Raw genomic sequence first — 10,934 nt, 5'->3', positions numbered from 1 at the left:
CCGTGTTTGATTGAATTCAAGTACCTTCTCATCAGGTATGACTTTCAGGTTGTTGCAAGCTCGGATAAATGAGCTTCCAGTAAGGAGAAGCCTTAAAAAAGAAAGATTTTACATTTTGTCAAGATAATTTCCTGTTATATTTATTAGATTTTTTTGAGCTTTGAAAGGGTTAAGGATTTTACATCCACGTTATTTTCTGTATTGCTTTTTAAGTCTTTGATATCACTCTGGTTAAATGAATGAATATTATTTCACAATGGCCTGTGGTCATGTTTTCATCAAGTGTTTTGAAGCTTTTGAATCCTTGGCAGACTTCTCTAAGATCAAAATTCTAAAGTTTCTTTTTGATCTAGAGTTAACTTTGGCACCTTCCAGTTGAACCCCTGCAGAGTTTTAAAGGATAGTCCCGCTGTGCCTCCTCGCTGCCCTTGCTCCCTCCTTGCTGCCCTTGCTCCCTCCCAACCTGCGGCTGCCCCGGCTGCCTGCACCCCCAGCAGCACCATGACAGATCAGGCCTTTGTGACACTGACCACGAATGATGCCTACACCAAAGGTGTCCTGGCCCTGGGGTCATCTCTGAAACAGCACAGGACCACCAAGAGACTGGTGATACTCACCACCCCTCAGGTCTGAGACTCCATGAGAAAAGTTTTAGAGACAGTCTTTGATGAAGTCATCATGGTAGATGTCTCAGACGGCACAATTCTGCTCATCTAACCTTAATGAAGAGGCCAGAGTTGGGTATCACGCTGACAAAGCTCCACTGCTGGTTGCTTACACAGTATTCAAAATGTGTATTTATGGATGCAGATACTCTGGTCCTAGCAAATATTGATGATCTTTTTGAGAGAGAAGAATTGTCAGCAGGACCAGACCCAAGGTGGCCTGACTGCTTCAATTCCGAAGTCTTCGTTTATCAGCCTTCAGTTTAAATGTATAATCAGCTGTTGCATCTTGCTTCTGAGCAAGGTAGTTTTGATGGTGGGGACCAAGGCTTACTGAACACATTTTTTTCTTTTCTTTTCTTTTCTTTTCTTTTGAGACTGAGTCTTGCTCTGTCTCCCAGGCTGCAGTGCAATGGCGCAATCTCAGCTCACTGCAACCTCCACCTCCCAGGTTCAAGCGATTCTCCTGCCTCAGCCTCCCAAGTAGCTAGTATTAAAGTATTAAAGGCACCCGCCATCATTCCTGGCTAATTTTTGTATTTTCTTTTTTTTTTTTTTTTTGAGACAGAGTCTCAAACTGTTGCCCAGGCTGGAGTGCAGTGGTGCGATCTTTGCTCACTGCAACCTCCGCCCCCTGGGTTCAAGCAATTCTCCTGCCTCAGCCTCCCGAGTAGCTGGGATTACAGGCACCTGCCACCGCTCTCGGCTAATTTTTGTATTTTTAGTAGAGACGGGGTTTCACCATCTTGGCCAGGCTGGTCTTGAACTCCTGACCTCATGATCCACCCGCCTTGGCCTCTCAAAGCACTGGTGTGTCCGGAGTTGGTTCCTGCCTGTGGGTTCGTGGTCTTGCTGACTTTAAGAATGAAGCCGCGGACTTTCGCAGTGAGTGTTACAGCTCTTAAAGATGGCACGGACCCAATGAGTGAGCAGTAGCAAGGTTTATTTTGAAGAGCAAAAGAATAAAGCTTCCACAGCGTGGAAGGGGACCCGAGTGGGTTGCCACCACTGGCTAGGGTGGCCAGCTTTTATTCCCTTATTGTCCCCTCCCATGTTCCATTTCTGTCCTATCAGAGTCCCCTTTTATTTCAATCCTCCCTGCGATTGGCTACTTTTAGAATCCTGCTGATTGGTGCATTTTACAGAGTGCTGATTGGTGCGTTTTACAGAGCACTGATTGGTGCATTTTATAATCCTCTTGTAAGACAGGAAAATTCCCCAAGTCCCCACTTGACCCAGGAAGTCCAGCTGCCCTCACCTGTCAATCCCCCCTCTAAACAGAATACCTCAACTGCTGTTGGGAATTAGGCAATGACCACGCTAGCTACTTCCTGCTAGATAGGGGCAAAGAAGGGACCCTGCAGTTGTAGTGTCCTCCAGAGGGGAACTCTCTAGGCCAGGCAAAGGGCCAGTGGGTTGATCCAGGGGTCCTCGGTAGAAGTTGTGAGTTGAGCTCATTTGGGGTTCCATTTGTAAGACCATCTGTAGCTTGATGGCCTCAATCCTGAAGGAAACAAATTTGACAAGGAGGTTAAAAATACAGGGCCCAAAGGCAAGTAATAGCAAGAAGGCTGTCACGGGACCTAGAAAGGGGAGAAGCCATGTTGCCCAACTCCAGAGGTTGGTATAAGAGTTTGAAAGGCGTTGTCTGATTTCAGAAGCCTTTTCCTGTAAACGCCAGGCAGCGTCTTGCACTATCCCTGACTGGTTAGTGTAAAAACAACACTCTTCCCCTAAGAAGGTGCAAAGTCCTCCTTTCTCAGCAGTGAGGAGGTATAGGCCTTGGTGGTTTTGGAGAGGCACTGCTGCCAAAGAGTCTATTTGGGATTGTAGAGTAAGGATAGATTTTGTTATTTCTTGCAAACTGTCTGAGAAATCCTTTGAGCGTGTGTGGTAGTAGGATAGTGAAGTAGATAAACTGGCTATTCTGGTTCCTGTAGCAGTGGCCATTCATAACCCTATAAGTAGGGGTATTAGTTATATGGCCCTGCACTGATGGGCTTGAGCCTTGAGGGGCACTGATAGGGTCTGATTTCCTGGGGCAATGTCAATGTTGGGACTTAGGAAGACTAAGGTGCAGGTGCCTGTCCAGTTGGTGGGGAGGCAGATATAGGTTGAAGTTCCACATAAGAGGAATATGTCTTGGCTGGTTGTGTATGTTTAAAAAGTGTGTGAGTTTGTTGTTTTCATTTTCCCATACTCCTAGAGTACTTGCCAAGGTAGCTCTGGTGAGCAGCTAGAAAGGGGTATTGGGAGCAAACTGAGTGGCTTCCTGTGTTCTATTTTCCCATTGGAGAAAAAAACATTTTGTATCTACTAGGAATCATTCAAGAGAGTGATTGAAAGAGGGGATAAGAAGACACTCACTAGTGGTGGGGGCGCTGCTGCAGGGGCTCCAGGGGTGAATGGTCATGCAGGGAGTATGTTTGCCATTACAAAACCTAGACTGTTTGTTAAGCAGGGAGGTGGTGATGATTTTGGGGCGAACTGAGAAGTGGACAAGCCATCTGAATGGAGCTGTTTGGGTGACTCAGAAGTTACTACGATCAGTTGGGGCTTAAAGTTGTAGGGTGTAGTTACACTGAAGGGATAGTAGGTGCCCCATTTTGTGAGAATTTTGGTTTCTCAACAAGGCCATGGGCAAGACAGTAGGCCATGGGAGACGAGTTTCTTGTGTTAGTTTCCTTAAGTGCCTCTTAAGTGTTTCATTTGCCTTGTCAACCTTCCCTGAGGATTGTGGCCTCCAGACACAGTGAAGGTGATATTGTATCCCTAGCGCCCTGGAAATTCCCTGAATTATCATGGCTTTAAAGGCTGTACCATTGTCACTTTGTAAGCTTTGGGGAAGCCCAAATCCAGGAATTATTTCATGAATTAGGACTTTAACCATTTCCCGAGCCTTTGTCTGTCTTGCAGAGGAAGGCTTGTATCCAATTTGTAAAGGTATCAACACAGACCAACAAGTATTGAAATCCCCTTGACTTAGGCATATGGGTGAAGTCTAACTGCCAGTCCTCTGCAGGATAGCACCCTATTCTTTGTTTCCCCAGAGGGGCCTTACGATGGACCAAGGGATTATTCCTTTGTCACACCTCACAGGCTTTGACTACTTGCTGGATGGTCTGGAGGAGATTTGGCCCTATAATTAGGGATTTGGCCCTTTGATGAGTATTCTCAATACCCATATGAAAAGTTTGGTGGAGGGACTTAAGTATTTTCCACTGGCTGGCTTCAGGTATGAGTACCTTTCCCTCTTCTGTCATTAACCACCCAGAGGGGAGAAAACTATGGCCCCATGAAATTCCCCATTCTGTTTTGGTCGGGGAATACTGCAGCTTAATCTCTTGGAGAGGGTTGTTCCATACCAAGGGTCCTTCCGTAGGTATTTCTAATGGGAGGTTCCGCTTGGCAGCAATTTTGGCCTCAGCGTCTGCCCAACAGTTTCCTTCTGCCTTTTCTCCTTCACCTTTTTGATGGCTTTGGCACCGTAAGACAGCCACCTCCTTGGGTTTTTGCACTGCGTGCAATAACTCCATGATATCCTTGTGGTATTTAATGGAGATTCCCCCAGAGGTTACGAACTCCCTTTCTTTCCATATTGCAGCATGGGCATGTAGGATTAGATAAGCATACTTGCTATCTGTATACACATTTATTATTTTTTTCTTTCCCAGTTCTAAGGCTCGGGTAAGCACCACTAGTTCTGCTAACTGGACATAGGTCCCTGGGGGAAGAGGCTTACTTTCAAGTACTGTTACATCACTAACTATGGCATAACCTGCCCTTTGTATCCTATTCTCCACAAATGAACTTCCATCAGTATATAGGTTAAGGTCAGGATTAGCTAAGGGGACTTCTAAGAGATCCTCTCAGACGGCATAAGTCTGGGCTACAGTTTGTTGGCAGTCATGCTCGATTGATTCCCCATCCTCTGGGAGAAAAGTGGCAGGGTTGAGGGTCACACAAGTGCATATTTGAAGCACTGGTCCCTCAAGGAGTAGTGCCTGGTATCTAAGCAGGCGGTTAAACTTCTTTTGGCACCTAGTATGCCATTTACATCATGAGTAGTCCAGTTGGTGAGATCCTTTCCTTGTATTATTTTGATAGCCTCTGATACTAAGATGGCCTCCGCCGCAACTACCCATAAACAGTAAGGCCAGCCTTTTGCTACTACATCAATTTCCTTACTTAGGTATGCCACTGGTTGTGGGGTTGTCCCACCAGTCTGAGTAAGGACTCCAAGAGCTATCCCTGCTCTCTCTGTGATGTATAAAGAGAAGTTTTTTCCTGTGGGAAAGCTTAAGGCTGGAGTTTGTACTGGGGCCTGATTTAAGGTTTTGAAGGCTGTTTCTGCCTCTGGTTCCCATTCTCCTAGATGAGTATTTGCCCTCTGGGTCTCCTTGATTAGAGTATAGAGTGGCCTGGCCATCTCATTGTATCCAGGGATCCATAGTTGGCAAAAGCCGGTGCTTCCAAGGAACCCCCGCAACTGTTTTAATGTCTTAGGGCAAGGATAAGCCAGTATAGGCTGAATTCATTATTTGCTGAGGGCCCTGGTTCCTCTGGCTAAGATTAGGCCTAGATATTTGACTTGTAGGCAGATCTGGGCCTTTGATTTAGACACCTTGTACCCTTGATTAGCTAGAAAGTTCAAGAGATCTAGAGTAGCCTGCTGGCATGAGGCTTCCGAACTGGTAGCCAAATGTAAATCATCCACACACTGAAGGACCAGAGTGCCTGGACTTGAGAAGTGGCCTAGATCTTGGGCCAGTGCCTGACCAAACAGATGAGAGCTTTCCCTAAACCCTTGAAGCAAGACCGTCCACATAAGTTGGGATGTGTGGTCTGTGGGATCCTCAAATGCAAAGAGAAACTGGGAGTCAGAGTGCAGGGGAATGCAGAAGAAGGTATCCTTGAGGTCCAGAACAGTGAACCATTCTCCTTCCTCTGGTGTTTGAGAGAGTAGGGTATAGGGGTTGGGTACAGCTGGACATAGAGGAATTACTGCCTCATAAATGAGTCTAAGATCTTGCACTAGTCTCCACTGACCATTCAGTTTTTGTGCTCCTAAAATTGGGGTTGCAGGAACTGCTGCATTTCCTTACTAACCCTTGAGCTTTTAAATGTCTAACAATATCCTGTAATCCTTTATGAGCTTCAGGCCGGAAGGGTATTGCCTTTGATAAGGAAAAGTGGTGAGGTCTTTTAGCCTGATTTGAACTGGGGTGGGGGGCATTTTTTGCCTTTCCAAATTGTCCTTCCAATGCCCAGACTTCAGGGTTGATTCCCTCCTCCAGTAGGGGACAACTAATGGGTAACTTGTCCCCCATATTCATGTAGCTAATAGCTCCAGCTTTGACCTAATAAGGGTGTGGGACTTTCAGGCATAAAAAGAAAGGCATGTGAAAAGAGCAAAGTCTTCCAATTACAACCAAGGAGGTGGGAGAAATACCTGGTTACAGACTGCCCCAGGATTCCTCAGATGGTAACGGACTGTGAGGACAGCTGTCCGGGGCAGGAGATTAACACTGAGAAGGCTGTGACAGTGTCCAAGAGGAAGTCAATTTCCTGGCCCTCAATGGTTAAACTTACCCAGGGCTCAGTGAGGGTGATGACTTGAGCTGGCACTTGCCCCAGTTACCTCCAGTCCTGTTGTTGGATCATCTGGTTGGGGGCTTCTGGCCCAGAGAACGCTTGCCCTCTGGGGCAGTGTGCCTTCTAGTGATTGCCTTAACATACTGGACATGGGTGAGGGGGTGGCTTTTTTCTCATTGGAGAATCTTTTTTAAAGTGTCCCTTCAAACCACACTGATAACAAGCCCTACTGGGTGATTGGCCTGCTCCATTTTCTGTCCTGTCTGAACCACCAAGGTTTGTTTGTCAGAGGGCCATGACTAAGGCTGCAGCCTTTCTCTTATCTTGCTTTTCCTTTTCGGCCTGTTCCTTTTGGTCCCTGTTATAGAACACTGAGGTTGCCAGGTTTAATAATTCCTCCAAATTTTGTTCAGGGCCCAGGGCTAGCTTTTGTAGCTTTCTCCTGATATCTGTGGTTGATTGGGTAATAAACTTATTTTTTAGGATCAATTGACCCTTGAGGGAGTCGGGTGACAGGGAAGTATATTTTCTTAAGGCCTCCCATAGCCATTTGAGAAAGGCAGTAGGATTTTCTTCCTTTCTCTGAGTTATGGCGGACATCATTGAATAATTCATGGGCTTTTTCCTAATTCTTCTTAGTCCTTCTAGAACACAGGTCAACAGATGTTTGCAAATCCAGTCCCCATGATCTGAGTCAAGGTCCCAGTGGGGATTCATACTGGGGACGGCTTGCTGATCGGTAGGGAATTTGTCCCTTTCTTCAGCTGTCATTCTATCATTTACTTGACTAAGATACCAGGTATCTTCAAACTGTCAGGCTGCAGCTAAAGCCGCATTCTTTTCATTAAAGGCCAGGGTTTGATCTGACAGTAGCATGTTATCTCTCCAAGTGAGGTCAAAGGTTTGCCCTAGACCCTGTAGGACATCTATATACCTATCAGGATCATCTGAAAACTTCCCCAGATCTACCTTGATCTGCTTTAAATCAGAGAGGGAGAAGGGGACGTGTACCCGGGTTGGGCAAAATTCCCCTCCCCCTACAGCTTGAAGGGCACATAACCAATAGCCCAGGGGTTTTTGTGGTCCCTTGGAGATTTCTTTGCTTGTTTCCTTCTGGGTGGGAGAGATTAGAGGAGGCTGATCATTAATAGGAAGGGGACCTGTAGGGAAGCTAGGATGTAGGGGTAAGCTGAGAGGTCCTCCTGTGGGATGTAGATTGCAAGCTTTGTGTAGTTGTGGATTATCCTTCAATGAAAAGAAAGTTTGGACATAAGGTATTTCACTCCATTTGCTTTCCCTCTTACAGAAAAGGTCAAGCTGCAGGATAGTATTGTAATTTATACTTCCCTCAGGTGGCCATTTTTCCCCATCAGAGAGAAAATATTGGGGCCAGGCTGTAGTGCAGAAAAAAATAAGCCACTTCTTTTTCAGGGTTTATGGGCCAAATTGGTGCCAATGGCTTAGGATGCATTTCAAGGGTGAGCTTGTTGATGCCTGAGTGTTTCCCATCTAAAACAGAAAGAAAAAACCACCCGTGGTTTTTGTCTGTTTTTCCCCCCGCCCAAGAACCCGCAACAGTCCCTGGACCCTGCCGTTTGGAATAGTTGCGCTCACTGAAGCAGCAGTGGAAACCCTTGTTTTCCTCCTACAAAGAGGAAGGTCAGATTTAGTGGCCCTTACCGACACATTCTTGAAAACCTGTACACTTGCCTTTCCTCTTAGACCACAAGAGGACTGAGAAAGGTCAGATTTAGTGGCCCTTACTGATGCATTCTCGAAAACCTGTTAGAGTCCTAAGTGTTTTTTCCTGTTGGTATTGGGACCTTACCCTTGTCCTATAAAGATGATATGCCTCAAAATGGAGTGGAGGGCCATAACTTGAGGGAGGGAAGGGATCTCCAGGGTTGGAAGGGTGACGCCTTTTGTCCTCACTTCTCATCATATGAATAGGAAGCATATCCCCCCAATTTAGGGTCTATAATTTCTGAGGCTCCCCATATGCTAGCTTTGGGAATAGCCTTTGTTAGTTCTGCTAGTCTGAGGAAGGATCCTAAAAGGATAGATGGTATTCCAGATAGTCCCCCCTGACGGGGCTCTGGTCAAAAATTATGTGCCCCAGGGTGCTTATTTCCCATTGAACAATTTGGGTTCTTTCTGATTGGTGAGCCTGGGTGCCTAAAGAAGGGAACAGAGTCCCAAAATCTATATTAGAAATCATCCTTATAGAAGAAACTAGGGAGTGATTTTCAGAAGCAGGACTAGCCTCGGAGAAGAGAGGCAACAGGAAGTTTGTCTGACAGGCGTTAGGACCCACGAGGCAATGGTCATGATAGATAGGATAGATAGGCGAGTCTCACTTGGGTGACATAACTTTGAGAGCTCTGCTCAGGGCTGCAGGGACAACCAACTTCTTCTTGGGACCCCAGAGCTGAATGGCTTTCCTCTCTGTTGACCCTCAGCTCAGCCTAGAAGTGCAGGAAAAGTGGAAGCTGGTTCCAGGCAAACCAACGCTCCTGATTCCGAAGAGTCGGGGGTTGTTGAAGAGCCCTTTCCCAGAAAGCCTGAAACCCATGTCTTTAGTCTGGCAGCGCGCTAGTCACTTTTAACTGGCCAACAGGTGCCCGGTGTTTAGCTCCTGAATTCTAAGGAAAAATAGGACAGAATAGCAAGTGAAAGGGGTACGATGGTACCCGGACCATTGCATTGCAACATCGCAGACGAGCCCCCAAGATGTGTCCAGAGTTGATTCCTGCCAGTGGGTTCGTGGTCTCACTGACTTCAAGAATGAAGCCGTGGACCTTCGCAGTGAGTGTTACAGCTCTTAAAGATGGCACGGACCCAAAGAGTGAGTGGTAGCAAGATTTATTGTGAAGAGCAAAAGAACAAAGCTTCCACAGCATGGAAGGGGACCCAAGTGTGTTGCCACTGCTGGCTGGGGTGGCCAGTCCTTATTCCCTTATTGTCCCCTCCCATGTTCCATTTCTGTCCTATCAGAGTGCCCTTTTTCCAATCCTCCCCATGATTGGCTACTTTTAGAATCCTGCTGATTGGTGCATTTTACAGAGTGCTGACTGGTGCGTTTTACAGAGTGCTGATTGGTGCATTTTACAGAGTGCTCATTGGTGCGTTTTATAGAGCACTGATTGGTGCATTTTACAATCCTCTTGTAAGATAAGAAAGTTCCCCAAGTCCCCACTCGACCCAGGAAGTCCAGCTGGCCTCACCTCTCACTGGGATTACAGGTGTGAGCCACCGTGCCCGGCCAAATTTTGTATTTGTGTAGAGACTGGGTTTCATCATGTTGGCCAGGCTGGTCTTGAACTTCTGACCTCAGGTGATCCACCCGCCTTGGCATCCCAAAGTGCTGGGATGACAGGCATGAGCCACTGCACCCAGCCTGAACACATTTTTTAGCAGCTGGGCAACAACAGATATCAGAAAACACTTGCCATTTATTTATAACCTAAGCAGCATCTCTATATACTCCCATCTCCCAGCATTTAAAGTGTTTGGTGTAAGTGCCAAAGTTGTGCATTTCCTGGGACAAGTCAAACCATGGAATTATATATATGATCCCAAAACAAAAAGTGTCAAAAGTGATTCCCATGATCCCAACATAACTTATCCAGAGTTTCTCATCCTATGGTGGAACATGTTTACCAGCAACGTTTTACCTCTGCTTCAACAATTTGGCCTTGTCAAAGACACCTGCTCATATGTAAATGTGGAAGATGTCTCTGGAGCCATATCACATCTGTCCCTTGGCGAGATCCCAGCTATGGCACAGCCTTTTGTATCCTCAGAAGAATGGAAGGAGCAGTGGGAACAGGGCCAGGCTGATTATATGGGAGCAGATTCCTTTGACAACATAAAAAGGAAACTTGACACCTACCTCCAGTAGAAACACTGCATTTTCCTGTGGATGCATCCACTTCACAAGCCTTGTTTCAAATACTAAGTATCTAGAGCTGGGCTGAGAAAGTCTGTTACAGTTGGCAGAGGTTTTCACTAAAATTTATCAGATGAGAGGTTTTTGTAGGACAACAGATGAGAACTGGGCAAAAGTTGTGAAGCAGCAATTCTGTTATATGGACAGTGTTCTGCTTTTTAATCCTATTTAGCTCATTTCAGAAATTCTCACTTTTGTTGATTGCCAACATACAAGGTAAGGGAAACTTAATATTAAGCTGTTAAGATGACTATATCAACTCTTAAAATCTGCAGAGCCTGGTTCCAAATCAGTCATGCCCTTTGGAAGCAGACATGGCATCTGTCCCTTGCTTGCTTGCTGGTCGTACCTACTTTTCATTAGACCTGCATTTTAGAATTGTCCAGTGCTGCCAGAGTCAGTAATTGTAGTTTTGCTTTCAGGTAAAGATAGCCTATATTAACACTATTGAGTGATTCATAAACGTATCAACAAATAGCATTCACTCATTTTATTTCCTGCTCTTAGTGTCTGAAGATGTTCACCAGTTTTCTATGTACAGTAAGATACCATAGACACCATGCTAAAATGCTTTTGTTCAGTTCTGTTTATTTGAAAATAGCAGTGTGTTCTCTGATGGTTACCTGCGGTGGCACCCTGTATGAAAAATGAAGAAAAATAAAATAAAGGATATATCTCTCATTTTGTAGAGATGCTAAATAATTAAACTTGTTTGATGTATTAAA

At 45.7% G+C, this 10,934-nt stretch overlaps 1 pseudogene; it reads left to right on the top strand.

Moving 5' to 3' along the window:
• Window positions 1-421: 421 nt before the first annotated feature.
• LOC100996079 (glycogenin-1-like) lies at window positions 422-10,175 on the top strand (annotated as a pseudogene).
• Window positions 10,176-10,934: the final 759 nt, after the last annotated feature.

Source organism: Pan paniscus, chromosome 7, assembly GCF_029289425.2.
Source record: "Pan paniscus chromosome 7, NHGRI_mPanPan1-v2.0_pri, whole genome shotgun sequence".
NCBI lineage: Eukaryota > Metazoa > Chordata > Mammalia > Primates > Hominidae > Pan > Pan paniscus.
Note: the sequence above shows the minus strand (reverse complement) of the source record. Positions and strands in the feature narration are given on the sequence as shown.